General features: G+C 45.5%; 1 non-coding gene across 1 annotated transcript; it reads left to right on the top strand.

The window, feature by feature from the left end:
* The first annotated feature begins 13,040 nt into the window (after positions 1–13,040).
* LOC133908121 (small nucleolar RNA Z247) lies at positions 13,041–13,179 on the top strand. Its single transcript, XR_009908092.1, has one exon. It is a non-coding gene; the product is annotated as a small nucleolar RNA Z247 (small nucleolar RNA).
* Positions 13,180–16,314: the final 3,135 nt, after the last annotated feature.

The raw sequence follows: 16,314 nt of genomic DNA, 5'->3' as shown, positions 1-16,314 counted from the left end.
GACAATATCAAGTGTTGGGGGCGTGGCCGAAGCACCAATCCCTTCAAAGGTGTTGCTGATGGTTTTGCATGCGGCGACGGCCTTCGGCTCTAGCTCCCTAAGTGCATTCAAGGCATCTTTGGACAAAGCCTTCGTCTCGTTCAGCTCTTCTTGCAATCGCTGTGCTTTAGCGGTTTCAGCGGTGCAGAGCGCCTGCAGGTCAGAGACTTCCGCTTCGGATGATTGTAAATTTTACCGCAAGCACTTGACCTCTTCTTCGGCGCTCTGTTTCTCTGAGTGGAGGGCGCTTAGTTCCTTCTCAAGTTGTTCCAGGCGTGCCTCGGCTTCCCTCTCTCGGCGCGTGAATTCGCGTTTGTGGCCTTCGGCTTTTTCCGCACGCTTCTGCAACATGTCTATTTGTGCCTCCGTGTTCCGGGTGTGGGCTTCGTAATTTTCCGCTTGTTTGCGTTGAGCCCGCGAGATAAGCACAGCCTGGGACATCGCACAGATATGAGAGCGAGTAATAAAATAACAAGGAAATACAAACATAATAGAACATACGGATATACCTTCGCAATCGCCACATCGGAAGCGTCGAGAAGTTTGGCGGCGGGCTTCCGGGCAAGGGAAATCTCAAGCAGGACGAAGGTGCTAAAAATCTTCTTGGCATCGCTGACCTCCCTAGAGCTTGGCTCAAACGAAGAAATCTTAAACGCCTCAGGCTCGATAGCCTTCGCGTCAATCAACCCACCGTGGCTCATCAACCCTTTCCCGTCACGGTGGGGCATGGTGGGTGTAGACTCCTCCGTGTCGGAGGACGAGCTCGAGGACGAGGAGGGCGAAGAGTCGGCTACAGCTTCGATATTTTCAGCCCCTTCGACCTCGGTGTCCCTGGCAGCAGTTTCAACGATGGTTTGTGTTTCTGCTGGATCCTCCTCCTCGTCGCTCAGGATCAGCGTGGGAAGGTCCACGCGAGAGCAGAACCCTGATTTCGGGGAGGGGCGGGGATCCTGGGTGCCCTCGGGCACCTCTTGCCTTAAGGGCATGACGCGCAGTGCCACCGTACCCTCAGGAGTTGCCTCTTCGTGAGAGTCGTCGATGGCAACCTCACGCGGCCTTTTCCGAAGGGCCAGAGCCTTTTTCTTCCGGCCTCCTTGCGGCGAGCGTTCCGGGTGTCTTCATTTTTTTTGAAGCGCCAGTGGGAAGTTCTTCGTTGATATCTTCTGCCGGGGAGCCCTCTCTAGGACCTTGCAGGAGCGCGCTAATCTTCGGCCTATCTCTGTAGGAAAGGCCCCTTTATTTCAAGACTCGATTGAGCCTTCAGCCAAGACCTTGCTCAACGCACAACTGGGCTTCGCCCGGTGTGAATTTCCCGAGAAGCATCGTAGCCTTCATTTCGACTTCGGACACCGACAAGTCTGGCGAAGATAAAAAAAACATAAGCAAACAACAGCGAAGGTGCATCCAGAAACATTAATAATAGTAAATGAATGTGTACCCGTGAAGCCATGCACGGAAGGATGGGGACGGCAGAGCCCCTCAGGCCCCTTCTCTCCGAACTCCGGGATGCTCCAATCTTGGCTGAGGGGCCACACTTCGGCGGCTATAAACTCTTCTACGAGGTCCCGGGTGGATAAATACTTCGCGCATCTGGCTGAGGCCTCGAGAGCAGTCCGCTGGGATGCTTTCAATTGCACGTCAGGGGCGCGGTTCCCCTTCACCTCTTCGCATTTCGAAACTAGAAATTCCTGTTGATCTACCTTGTGGTAGAACCACCACTGTGTCCAGTCCTTTGGCCATTTATTTTTGTACACGATGGCAGGAGTGGACAACCCGGCGCGATAAGCGAAGTTTAAGCACCCATTATGTGCTTCGCTCTGCACGCTTCGGGCGAATACGGGCTTCAGCTGGTGATGAAGCTGGTGGGCAGCTGCGAAGGCCCTGACCGATGCTTTTGCTCCCTCAGATCGAGCAACCCAGGCAAATAGCCTCAGCCTCACAATGGCGTTGGACGTGAGTTGGTGTAGGTACACTTTGAACAATTTCAGTACCTTGGTCACCATGTCATCGCAAGGCAAGCGAAGGCTTGCGCGAAAATAGTCAACAAAAATGACAGCTTCGTCTTCAGCAGGCTCCGGTGTCTCGTGGTTCCCAGGGAGCCTAACCTTTGAGACGTCGCTGATCAGTCCTTCCTTCACGAAGCCGACCAACACTTCGTCATCCACTTTCGATTGCCCAATCCAATATGTCTTTGGGCTGTTAGACCTAGCCTTCGGCGCCATCGGACTGAGTTGAAATATCTTAGATGGCGAAAAACTCGGAGGAGAGAATGTGACACTTCGTACGAGAGTTGTAGCTCAAGCAATGGCGCACGGTAAAAAGAAACCACATTGGACCTGTATTTATAGCAGCAAGGAGGGCGGTTAAAACGAGGTGTGTCAGAATTCGAAACGAAGTGGGAAATGACGTCTCGGTGTCCAGCGAAGACATTTAATGCCCATAGGCGAAACAGTTGTTCAGGGGCAAGACGGTCATACCAAAAATAATAATAATAATAAATGTAGATTGTTACAACAACCAACACTTCGCCCGGAAGTTTCCCGAAGTGCATCCGCCCCCGCAAGCCTTTGACGGGCCGAAGGGGACGACGTTGAGACACATCTTCAGGTCTACAGGCTCGGCCCATCGAAGATGAACCTTACCCGTAGGGGGCTAATGTTGGGATGATCTCTCGCCCTCCCCCTTTGTAGGGTAACTTGAAGTCTACCGGTGGCTACGCGCTTGGGTGTTGCAGGGATGTTTCAAGGAGTGCAGGCGAAGATCATGGTGTACCTTCGGTCGTAGCCCAGAGGTTGGCCCAAATCCTTCATCCGTACGGGTGAAGGCCAGGACGAGCCTTCGGTCGAAGCCTGGAGGTGCGTCCGCGGTCCTAGCTACCCGCGCCGGTGAAGGCGACAACAGGCCTTCGGTCGGAAGCCGAAGGCTACACCATCAGTTTTGCTGACCGAAGTGGGCGAAGGTACCACCGTGTCTTCGGCCGGAGGCCGAAGGTCGATTCACGGTGCCGAAAGGGAGGAGCGAAGCCCGTGGTGAACCTCCGGCGGATAGCTGAGAAGCCTTTAGCACAATCATGAGATTGGTCGAAGATCACGATTGGATGTCGAGGCCCACTTAACTGCCCAGGGCAGAGTTGTAATTAGGTAAATACACTTGATTGTACCATAATGCCCCCGAATATTCCGGGAATGTAGCAGGTGAGGGGGTAAAACTGTAAACCCTAGCGTGGAGTGGTTGAGTACGGACTATAAATAGGACCATACTGTACCCGAGATGGGCGGAATCGATTGAGACTATTTACCTCCAAACACTTGTCACACCTAGAAGCCTTTGGCTTTCTCTACAAAGAGAAGGTTCTCCTTGTTCGGGACATCGGTTTCAACAAAACTGATGTCATGATAATATGAAAACAAAAATATGTAGTTTTGTGAAATGTCTTTGAAAAACTGGAAGTTTGCGATGATTTAGACTATATAATTGTATTTCTATTAACTTTACTCATGAAAAATCAAACCTTTTAAACTTGAGCGGGGCGAGAAATTAAATCATGTCTAGAGTAAAACATCGACCACAGCTGCAAAAAGTCAGCACGATGATGACCGTTGAATTTAAGTGAGAAGACGGTTTGCTGTTTGCTCGTCTGGATCGGAGTAGTGTGCCATCAAACAAGACACCTGCAGTCTCCGGTCAAGCAAGCCTAACTAAGGCGTGTTTGGTTGAGCTTCCAGCCCTAAACACTAACATTTGCGCCTCGCTTTTGAGAAGCCAAAAGCCCCCTCTCCAGGACATTTTCATGGGAAGCGAAAGGCAAAGGTCAAGCTGCTTCTCAGGCTTCTGCGGGTTGAGACAACCACAGTCCCCTGGACTTCACATGTTATTACCCACCATTGCCATCGTTTATATACCGGGCACCCCATTTTTTCACCCATCTCCTTCATTCTTGTGGGCCACCGCTCCCACCCGATCAAGTCACCTCCGCCAGGAGACTAGGGTTTGCTAGCTGCCGCCTCTCCAATCCACCTGTGCCCGCGAGCTCCTCTGCGCTGATGTCCAAGCCCCCCAGGCTGACGCGCCCGACATCCCCCTCGTCAAGGTCCAGCGCTGAGCCCCACGCCAGCACGACACAGCCCGACAAAACCACGGAGCCCGACGACCCCCCACACCGAGCGCCCCACGCTGGCGCGACGCTGTCCGATGAAGCAGAGGAGCCCGACGAGCCCCTCACGACGAGCTCCCCAGGCCAAGCGCCGCCACGCTGAGTCCCCACGCTGAGCGCCCCCACGCCGAGCCCCCCTCCCCCCCCCCCCCCCACGCCAAGCTCACCATGTCGCCGAAGAACACCAAGGTAGTAATCCTCTGTTATATATAAGTATTGCTTGCAGATCTGGTATATTACAATGTGTTAGATGCAATTGTTCTTCATGCAATGTGTCCATGTTTTCTTGTATATACAGTACCATGTTTTTCTTTATACGTAGAACCTTTTTTCATCACCATTTGTAGCTGCAGCATATTCTAGTTGTTTATTTCATGTAGATGACTGATGAGAAGGAAAAATGCGTAGCCAATTGGGATCCCCATGTCATAACAGTCTTTTGCAAAATCTGATGAGGAGATCAAGGCTGGTAATAGACCTCTTGGGTCTTTGAACTCAAAAGGCTATGCCAGTGCAGTTGAGAAGTTTACAACTAGGACAGGGAGATATTACACTGCTAAGCAGCTGAAAAACCGTTAGGACAATTTGAAGATTTTGTACAACTTTTGGATTCAATGCCTCCAAGACACTGGACTTTGGTGGGATGAAAAATTGGGTACAAGAACAGCTAGTCATGAATGGTGGGAACGAAACACGCCGGTACTTCAATTATGTGCTTCGGTTGTGTAATTCAATTTCGTTCTATTACCTACCACATTGAACTCATTTTGTTTTTGTGTTATTTCAGAAATATAGAGAAAAGAAGGCACTTAAATATGGTCCACCAGCAAATCTTGAGGAGCTTGAGTTCATGTTTGACAAGAGCAAAATCTCTGGTTTGTCTGCATGCATTCCTAGTGAAGAAGTGGACAGTGGTGCCATCAATTTGCAAGATGAGGATGAGAATGATGTAGAATTGGTTGAGGAAGGCACTAAAAAGAAGATGATTGCTAAGAGACAATTGAAGAGAAAGGAAAAATCTCCTAGCCCACACAAGGGAAAAGTCCTATGGTTAAGCAGTTTACTCGTATGGTAGATGATGTGATCACTTCTAATTATGTAACCTCCAAGGCATTGCTAGGTGACTTGACTCTCGAGGCTATTAAGGAAGTGACGAATTTAGCCAAAGAGTCCGGGGTTGTTGAAGGGAGTGATGAGCATTTCATGGCTACAAAGCTTTTTGTTAAAGCTGAAAATCGTGCAATATTCCTCACATTTGAGATCAATGAAGGCAGGCTAAATTGGTTAAGGAGATGCTATGAAGAAAAGAGGAAGTAGTTATCCTAGAAGTTGGCTGAAGAGATGCTACTGTATCCTATTTATCCTATTATGAAATGTTGCCTTCAACTTTGTTTGTATTCCTGTTTGAACCTTCTATTTATCAGTGTGTAATAACTTTGAATTTTGACACTTGGTGTGTAATATATCTCATGAGACTTATTCTACCACTGTATAGTATTCTGCATGCATAATACTTGTTCTATCATTGTTTGCAGTGTGTAACCTGCCCTTGTTTTTGGTTGTAGATGAGTTCAAGTGATAATTCTGAGGCTACATCCTCTGATGGTGATGATGCAACAATATTGGAGATTGTTATGAAACAACATAAAATGATTCAGCAATGCATGAATGTGTCATATGCAGCCCTATTGTATGCTGAAATTTTCTTGAACAAAGATGCTTATAGACAACCAGATGAAACAGGATATGATCAGGTGATCAAGACTTTGAATAATCCTAGGGCTTGTTACAAAATGTTCAGGATGACAAGGCCTGTGTTTGATAGTCTACATAACACATTAGTGTCAAACTATGGTTTGAAGTCAACCACAGGTATGAGTTCTACTGAAGCAGTGACCATGTTGTTATGGACTCTTGGTGGTCCACAGTCAATTAGCCAAGTTGAGAATCGTTTTCAAAGATCTACTGAAACAATTAGTAGAAAGTCGACACATTTGTTGCGTTGTGTGAATGATCTTACTATTGATATTATGAAACCAAGAGATCCAGAGTTTAGAGCATTGCATCCTAGACTTGAAGATAATCGCTTTTCACCGCACTTTAATGATTGTATAGGAGCAATAGATGACACTTATATTCCTGTTGTTGTGCCTTCTTCTGAGATTGTTGCACATATTGGCCGGTATCAATATACAACTCAGAATGTGTTGGTTGTGTGTGATTTCGACATGAGATTCACTTTTGTTGTGGCTGGATGGCCGAGTTCGGTGCATGACACAAGGGTCTTCAATGCTTCAAGCTACTTATCTCTTTTGTAGGCAAATATTATCTTGTTGATTCGGGGTATCCAGATCAGGAGGGGTTCCTTTCTCCATACAAAGGTAAGAAGTACCATTTACCTGAATTTCGACAAGACCCAGGACCAAGGGGTAAAAAACAGGTGTTCAACCATTTTCATTCATCGCTTCGCAACGTGATCGAGAGATCATTCAGTGTTCTGAAGATGAAGTGGAGAATATTACAACATTTAACAAGTTATCCAATGTGGAAGCAATTGAAGATTATCCATGCATGCATGGCGCTTCACAATTTTATTCGAGAAAGTGCTTTGAGAGATGATCTCTTCGATATATGTGATGCGAATGAAAACTACATGCCTACTGTTGATCAAGCAACGCCATCTGAACCAAGCATCCAAGGAGATAAAGAAAGAGGCATGAATACGTTTTGTGATAGTATCACCAATGCTTTGATGAACATGAGAGGATAGGGTATATGTACTTTCTTGTCATCGGTTTTGTGCTTATGTAATCAAGGGAATGGTTAGAACATATTTTGGGACTAATGTTTATTTTGAATAGCTCGAAAAATATGGATAATCACTATGTACATGTTACAATAGTACTAACTACTTATACATACACATTATATGTGCCAGTTTCGATGCCTAAACATCAAGAACACTCATTAAAACATATTACAAAAACAAAAAAATCACTCGAAACAGTCAAGAGTATTACAGACATTCTACACTTCAATCAGCTCAAAAGCCATCAGCTAGACCATCCAAAAGCAACGTTACCAAACAGTCATAGCTTCTACAGAAGCTGCTTTTCAAAAGCAGCCTCTCCAGGGTTAAAAGCCATTAGCCAGCTTTTCAAAAGCATCAACCCAACCAAACATGCCCTTATATATGGCAAAACGTGACGCACTCGCCATCAATCTGAGCTCGTACGGCACCCCGCGCCCGCGCCGTGAACGGGCTCACCTCCCCGCCCAACAGCCGGCAGGTCACCCCCGCCGCCATCATCGACGACGACGTACGTGTGATCGCTGCAGCAGAAGATGTGCAGTTCCCGTCGATGACGTGAGATCGACAAGACTTTCGCTTGCTATTTAAGGCGACGAGCTATGCACTTAACCATTCATTATTATATCATTACACCGTTACTATAAACAGAGTATCAACACATAGCACAAATTCAAAACCAACATCTAACATGCTTTCATAAAAATAGATACAGCAAACCATAAAAAACAAAACCCATCAAAAACAAAAACTATTAGTAAATATCCATCCATGCTTGATAAATATCTCCGTAATAATAGTCTCCAGCATGCGGCATCCCATCTCATCGTGCGCGTCGCATGTGGTTGCCCCGGAATTGAACTTGCAACGGGTTGGCGGCAGATGCGGTGGAGGTTGTGTACACGTTCGACGGCGCCGGTGATCGATCTTCTTACCGCTGTCTCTCTCGCGCGCTGAGTCTTGCTTGGAATTTCGTTGGCAGTTTGAAGGAATGGGTACAGATCTCGCAGGTATCTCACTACAAAATTCGCTGGTTCTCAAGTAAGCCTGCAAGGAGTGCTGTGCTGCAAAATGGAAGTACCTGTTAGAACTCCATTAACACAATACAATAGATAGAAGAGAGTTAGTATCTTTTATTGATTGATACAGTACACATTTATACATGTTGTACGGGTGCCTGTTGAGGAGGGACATGGGCGGTTATGCACTGAAGAGATCAACTGCAACAGTGCCTGACAATAAAATCTTAGTGCTGTGAAACTAGAAGTTTTTTGTTGGAGGCGCTTGTGGAGATAGCAGTTTGCATAGAAATATTTACACCCCCCCCCCCCTCCCGCTCTCTTTCATCTGGATAGAACGGTTTCTCAACACACAGTACTACACTTTATCCATTCTTTTTTTAGGGCAATACATTTTATCCATTCTTGCATCGAAATTTTTTTCCAAAAAGTAAATTGCACTATTGATATAATAATTCCAGTGGTGGTGAAAGTCTATCCTTTAATGTTTCACTAGAAAGCTGGCGCGCCTTACGGGCCCCTGCAGGCCTGCTATGCACCGGGCTGAAAGGTGAATTAGATAGAGAAAATATTTTATTATTTTTGTCCCCATGGGGCTCAGTAAATATGGTGTAAGGATGAATTAGGATATATAAAACTAATCAGTTCTAAAAATTTCATAAAAAATCTATATCTATTCCTATCTAAATGTGTTATAAATTCATCTAAATATATCTACTTTACCGTTAAAAAAATTTGCAACACATAGCCAATCATAATAATCTACTTAGAAAGTTAAATAAGCAAAGGTTAATTGTAAGTATATACATACGAAAATGTAAAGATGATAGAGAGAGCAAACTCTGTACAAATAGTTTTTTTTCGTGATATCGATGACATAATACCACCGCTAGTCCATGTTGGAGCAACCACCAAGACTATTGCTCCCGGATAGTATCCGGTCACGGCCCTTGAGCCACATAGACCTTAAGTAGGTTGAGCTATCAAGCCACCAATACAAGATCTCACCACAAACCTCTCTCTCAGTCACTTGCCGCCGTCTTCATTTCGGAGTTTGAGCCACCAAGGCAAGGGTCTCTGCGTCCCCGTACAATCTTCTTACTGAAAGTGCATCTAGGCCCCCTAAGTGGGTTTTGGCTTATTGATGATAAAACGATTAAAGAACTAACATGCTTTGTGAGTATTGAACAGGTATGAGCATTAGTTGTGAAGGTAAATGACGTTTGACGCCCGTTGAAACAATTGAAGAATCAACGAAGGATATAAGATAGGGCTTAAATTCTTTTTACTTTTGCAATTGAGTCTAGGATAGATTTTTTCTTAGATGGATGAATTTATTTGCTTGATTAGTGTCTCAATGCTCAAGAGATCCTTTAGAATCACCCAATTGAGAGACACATTCACTCACGGACACGAAACTCTTTCTGAAAATCTTCTGAGTCCGGAGTCTCCGGTGTTCACCGGATACTCCGGTACTCAGCGCTCAGCCGGAGTCTCCGTGCTAGCCTCCGGCAGAGAGTCTCGGCTTCGGGTTAATCTTTTCAAGAAAAAGACCGGAGTCTCCGGTGTTCACCGGATACTCCGGTAAAATGTTTTGTGTGCAGTCGGAGTCTCCGAGGTAGACTCCGGCAGAGGCTCTCGGTTAGCTTTTAATCTTTTTGATAATTAATAGGAAAGACCGGAGTCTCCGGTGTTCACCGGATACTCCGGTACCTGGAGATGCCGGAGGATCCGGCTAGTCTCCGGACTTAGTTTGTTTTGGAAGATCTGTTAGGACCGGAGACTCCGGCGTTCACCGGAGACTCCGGTAATTAAACAGAACTGTAACGGCTAGTTCTGACACGTTCGTGACCGTTCTGACGCCGTTTTTGGAATTGGGACCGGAGACTCCGGTGTTCACCGGATACTCCGGTAAGCTCTGACAAAAACAGTAACAGCTAGTTTGTGAGAGAGGGCTATAAATGCCTCCTCTCTCCATATCATTTAGCTTTTGCTGTGGCTGGTTTCCTTGAAACCTCTTGAGCACTTTAAGAGCATTCAAAGCCTCTCCAATCATCTCTAGAGCCAAATTTGCACAAATTTGAGAGTGTGGGTTTGGAGAGAGTTCAAGCCACTTGAGCATTGAGTTCTTCATCGAGCATATACTGCGATCATTTCCTTTGAAGCTTTGGGTTTCTAAAAGGAAAGGAGTTGCCCGAAGAGCACCCAAAACTTGTGGTGTGCCTCGGGAAGTTTGTAAGCACCTTCATATTGAGTAAGAATTTCTAGCTTGATCTTTGTGGTCGCTAGAAGAGGATAGGGTTGGAGAAGACCCGGCTCTTTGTGAGCTCCTCAACGGAGACGTAGGCACTTCTTTGTGAGGTGGCCGAACTCCGGGATATATTCTCGTGTTCTTTCTTGTGAAACTCACTTGATCGTGTGCATTTGATCATTTGTCATTTAAATTGCTATAGTATCATTCTTGCTAGTTTTAATTGTTGTTCTAGCTTAGTAACATCTACTTGACCTAGTGCATCTCATAGAATCTAGCTGTGATCCTCAGTCCAAATTTATTCTAAAATTTCCTGTCAGGCCGGAGACTCCGGACTAGACCGGATACTCCGGACCATACCGGAGTATCCGGACTTCACCGGAATATCCGGCAGTTTAATCCGCTGTTTTTAGTTTTAAATTTCAGAAAAGCCTATTCACCCCCCTCTAGACACTTTCACTTACCGCTGCTCAACACCAAATCGGAGGGTCAACAAGCTTAAGCCTCTAAGGTCTAAGGTGTCAACGAGTCACCAATACACCAAGGCGTCGGCGTACCTCTCGGTAGAAACTAGGATCACTCCTTAATCCCCTCTCAAGGCAGCAACATCTAGCAACAACTTTCTCTAGGTCTAATAGCACTATTCACTCCCTAATCTTGTGCTTAATTATCTTGGATAATTACTTTTAGTATTTTTGGTGAATTTGATGTCTTCTCAAGTATCTATGAGCTGCCCTAGACTCTAGCACACTGAAATTACCAAGTGGGAGGTATTTATAGCCTCAAACCCGCACACTAGTTGTTGCCCCAATAGCTCAAACAGACTGTGAACATTGAATGATTCGGCGTTGACAACAGTACAGACTGTGTATAGCAGCAAAAACTAGCCGTTGCAACCCCACTCAAACTCATTGTGAACACCAGATATTATGATATTAATTTGAATTCCATCACCGGACTATCCGGTGTATATACTTCAGTCGACCAAGCCACTTCTTCTATATTGTTCATTTTCTGAGATGTAGATCTTCAAGACACCGGACTATCTAGTGTGTACAACCACGCCAAACTAGCTATTGAGAACTTCTCCTAGAAAATGCTCTGATACAACCATCTGACGTGTACATCTCCGACCACCGAACCATCCGACGTGTAGATCTTCGGTCTTCAACAGTCCTTTGGAGAAATGCTCCGGTGTGTATATCCTCTCTGAGCACCGAACCATTCGGTGTGTACAAATCTTTTGCATCAAAATATTCCCCGTGAAAAATACTCCGGTGTGCACATCTTGCTGAGCACCGAACCATCCGATGTGGTCTTCATTTTCTCCTCTGAGCTAAAAAACACTCCAATGTGTATAACTTTTAGAGCACCGGACCATTCGGTGTTAACAACTTTTTCTAAACTCGTCCAATTCAAACTTTCTTGAGTTCGGCTACGGTGACTTCTTCATATATTACATCTATGAAACCTACTAAAATATATACTTAACAAACATATTAATCTCATTGACTACATTATCATTCATAATCAAAATCACATACATGTCTAAAAAAGTCAGAGTTGTGTACTGTGTCATGGGAAGAAACAAATGTTTAACTCGTATAAGTACTCAGTATTTTTGAGTCTGGATGCTTGGAAAACTTAAACAACGACACTGAAGAAGCATCCTACATTTAAATTGCAGCAGCAACCTAACCATAGTTGTTTCTCTTTTCAATTTTCATATTATAAGGAAACAATACAGTTCCAAATATCCAATATCAGATGTCTCAGATTATTTGTCCCCATGTCATCACACATGCTTTGCTCTGTTGTTTTTTTCCCTGAACTATTCTTTACACTGTTGATTCTTCATGTCAATTTTTTTGTATTTTTTAAATGAAAACGATAGAGCACCTAAAATTTTGCATGCACCTGTAATATGATCTCACCTAGTGTTGTGCATGTTAAAGTTATGCGTTTGTGTGTGTGTAGAGCCGTTTGCTAACGATCATGTAATCGTGTTGTTAGTGACTGCATTAGTTACGCTGCAGTCCGCGTCGTGCGGCTCGTGGTGACCATGCACGGCGTCGTGATCCGAATTGATCGGATCTCATGTAAACCAGCTGATGCTATATATATATGAAACGATCCAATGTGTGGATCAGTGAATTCTGCCCATTCAATTCTTTACATGGTATCAGAGCCTCGATCCAATCCACGAAAACTTCCACTTCAGTGTCAGCCATGAGCGACACCAGTTCGGCGCAGACGAACAACAGCGCCGGCCCTCTAGTCGCCACCGAGTCTACTCAGACCGGTTTGACGGCGATCCCTACCTTCAACCAGATGGTAACGGTGAAGCTATCAGGTGACAATTATCTTCTGTGGACAACCCAATTGTTTCCCTGCCTCAGGACTCATCAGCTTTTGGGGTACATCGACGGCACTTATGCTCGTCCGGCGTCCATCATCAACCAGAGCGGCGCCGATGGCATCGCCCATCCAGTCATCAATCCTGAGTTCAATCGCTGGTACCAGCAGGACCAGCTCGTCATGAGTGGAATTCTGTCCACTCTGACAGAAGGAGTACTCGCGCAAGTGGTGGGATGCACCACCGCGCGCGAAGTCTGGTGCGCCATTGAGAGAGCTTTCACAGCGAGCTCTCGCGCACAGATCATGCAGATACGCATGCAGTTGGCAACGATCCAAAAGAAAGATCTCTCCGTCAACGAATACTTCCGCAAGGTGAAGGGTCTGGCCGACACTCTTGCCGTGATAGGCAAGCGGCTGGAGGATGATGAGGTCATCGCGTACATGCTGCGAGGACTTGGATCCGAATACGATCCCCTCGTCACCAGCCTCACAACACGCGTCGATGTAGTCACCATCAGTGACGTCTACGCGCACATGCTCAGCTATGAACTCAGGCTCGAGCATAACAACTCCAGCATTCAAGTGAATCAAGTTAGCAAGACTCAAGGGCGTGGTGCTGGCGGACGGGGTCGCGGTCGTGGTCGTGGCAGTGTTGGTGGCCGCAACACTAGTGGCAGCAATGGCAACCGCAATTCTGGAGGACGCGGTAGCCCAAGACTTCCCAACCAGGGCAGTTCAAGTCAAGGTGGATAAATCTGCCAGATCTGCTTCCGCGATAACCATGATGCATCTCGATGCTATCACCGGTTCGACCACAACTACGTCGCCAATGATGCAAGAGTTGCCACTGCTGTCACGAACAGCTACGCCGTGGACAACAATTGGTATGCGGATACTGGAGCCACTGACCACATCACGCCCGATCTGGAACGCCTGACAATCAGGGAGCGCTACACCGGCAATGATCGAGTTCAGGTCACGAACGGTGCAGGTTTGTCCATTGCTCACGTTGGTAAATCATCAATTACTGCTGCTCATCGATCCTTAGCCTTAGATCAAATTCTTCATGTGCCTAAAATCAACAAACATCTTCTTTCTGTTCACAAACTCGTTTCTGACAACAATGCCTACATTGAGTTTCACCCCAATTACTTTCTTGTTAAGGATCGAGCAACGAAGAACACACTTCTTAAAGGATCCTGTGATGGTGGACTCTACTACATTCCACATAACTCTTCTTGCCAAGCCTACTCATCAGTTAGGAGTACTTATGAACTTTGGCATCGACGGCTGGGACACCCCTCTCCTGCTGTAGTTCGTCAGGTCTTAGACAAAAATAATCTTGCTGTAATACAGAATAATGAGCAGAGTGTTTGTGACGCTTGTCAACAAGCTAAAGCTCACCAATTGCCTTTTAGTCTTTCCATTCACATTTCATCGAGTCCTCTTGAGTTGGTCCATACTGATGTTTGGGGGCCAGCCAAAGTCTCTGTAAATGGCTATCGATATTATGTAAGCTTTGTTGATGATTACAGCAGATTTTCCTGGATCTATTTCCTGAAACACAAATCTGAAGTTGAATCCACATTCCTTCAGTTTCAGCGACATGCTGAACATTTGCTGAACAAAAGGATCCTCTCAGTTCAGTCAGACTGGGGTGGAGAATACCAACGCTTGCACAAATATTTTGCTCATATAGGCATTGCTCACCACATTTCTAGCCCTCACACTCATCAGCAGAATGGGCTAGTTGAAAGAAAGCACATGCACATAGTCGAGACAGGCATTTCACTTCTTGCACAATCCAACATGCCAATCCGTTTTTGGGATGAGGCATTTCATTCAGCCTGTTTCCTAATTAACAGAATGCCCACACCTATCATCAATGGGGACACTCCTCTTCATAAATTGCTTGGGAAGCAACCTGACTACAAGTCCCTCAAGGTGTTTGGGAGTGCTTGTTGGCCCAACCTGAGAGCCTATAACTCAAACAAATTCAGTTTCAGGTCTAAACAGTGTGTGTTTGTGGGATATAGTGCTAGTCACAAGGGATACAAATGTTTGGATCAACAGACTGGGAGGATTTATATCTCCCGGGATGTGGTTTTTGATGAGGGTGTCTTCCCATTTTCCAAATCACACAACCAAACCAGCCACCCTACACAAACACCTCACCAACCTATCTCTCTTCCCACTGAAACTGCTCTGAATCAGTACACCGAAGCTTTCCTGATCAGCCAAAATCCGACAACAAGCAATCCAGCACAGACTACAGCCACTTCTCCATTTGTTTCTATTCACAATCCTTCGAGCAGTCCAGTAGTTGATAATTTTCCTACTGACAGTGGACCTGCCTTCACTAATGCTGATACTGATCCTAATCATGCTGTTGTCAGTGGCTCTGAAAATGCAGGAACTGCTGAAACCACAGCTGAGGAAACATATCACTCAACAACTGAACAACAGCAAAGCATTGCTCAACAGCAACCAACTCACTCAATGCGCACAAGGCTAAGAGATAACATTGTGAAGCCCAAACAGTACACAGATGGCACTGTCAGATACTCAGCATCACAGGTTCAGTCTTCAGAACATATCCCTGCAGAACCAAGCTCACACACTGAAGCCATGCAATACAGCAAATGGAGAGAAGCTATGGATACTGAATACTCAGCATTATTGAAGAATAATACCTGGACATTGGTTCCTCCACAGAAGGGAATCAATCTCATTGACTGCAGATGGGTGTTTAAAGTCAAAAGGAAAGCTGATGGTTCAGTGGAAAGGTACAAAGCCAGGCTAGTAGCAAAGGGTTTCAAGCAAAGGTTTGGTGTTGATTACTTGGACACCTACAGCCCAGTTGTAAAGCCAAAAACTATCAGAGTTATCATTTCCTTGGTAGTCTCTAGAGGATGGTCCATGAGACAAATTGATATCCAAAATGCCTTCTTACATGGTTTTCTGAAGGAAACTGTATATATGTCTCAGCCTCCTGGTTATGAAAACACACAAGTGCCGGCCAATTACATATGCAAGCTCAACAAGGCTCTCTATGGCCTGAAACAGGCTCCTAGGGCATGGCATTCGAGACTGACTGATAAATTACAGTATCTGGGCTTTACATCATCACAAGCAGACACCTCACTATTCATTCTCAAACAGAAATCCCTGACAATGTATATATTGATCTATGTTGATGACATAATTATTGTCAGCTCCTCACAAGATGCCACTGATCAGCTCATTCAGCAGTTAACGCTGGATTTTGCAGTGAAGGATTTAGGACTTTTGGACTATTTCTTAGGAGTTGAAGTTGTACCTGACAAAGAAGGTGTTGTATTGTCTCAAAGAAGGTATGCTCAGGATCTGCTAAGAAGGGCTAAGATGGATAAGTGTAAACCTATTTCAACTCCTATGGCTTCTAGCGAGAAGCTGACTACAGATCAGGGAACAACACTCACAGGAAATGAATTGTTTCAGTATAGAAGCATTGTTGGTGGTCTGCAATATCTTACTATCACAAGACCAGATCTTTCCTTTGTTGTGAACCGAGTGTGTCAGTTTATTCAGACACCTACAGATCAACATTTGGGAGCAGTCAAGAGAATTCTTAGGTATCTAAAGGGAACAGTTAGCCTTGGACTGCGGATTCAGAAATCAACCACTGATACACTGAATGCATTTT

Source organism: Phragmites australis, chromosome 24 (genome assembly GCF_958298935.1).
Source record: "Phragmites australis chromosome 24, lpPhrAust1.1, whole genome shotgun sequence".
NCBI classification, from domain to species: Eukaryota; Viridiplantae; Streptophyta; class Magnoliopsida; order Poales; family Poaceae; genus Phragmites; species Phragmites australis.
The sequence above is the reverse complement of the archived record's forward strand: the minus strand, read 5'-3'. Positions and strand labels throughout refer to the sequence as shown.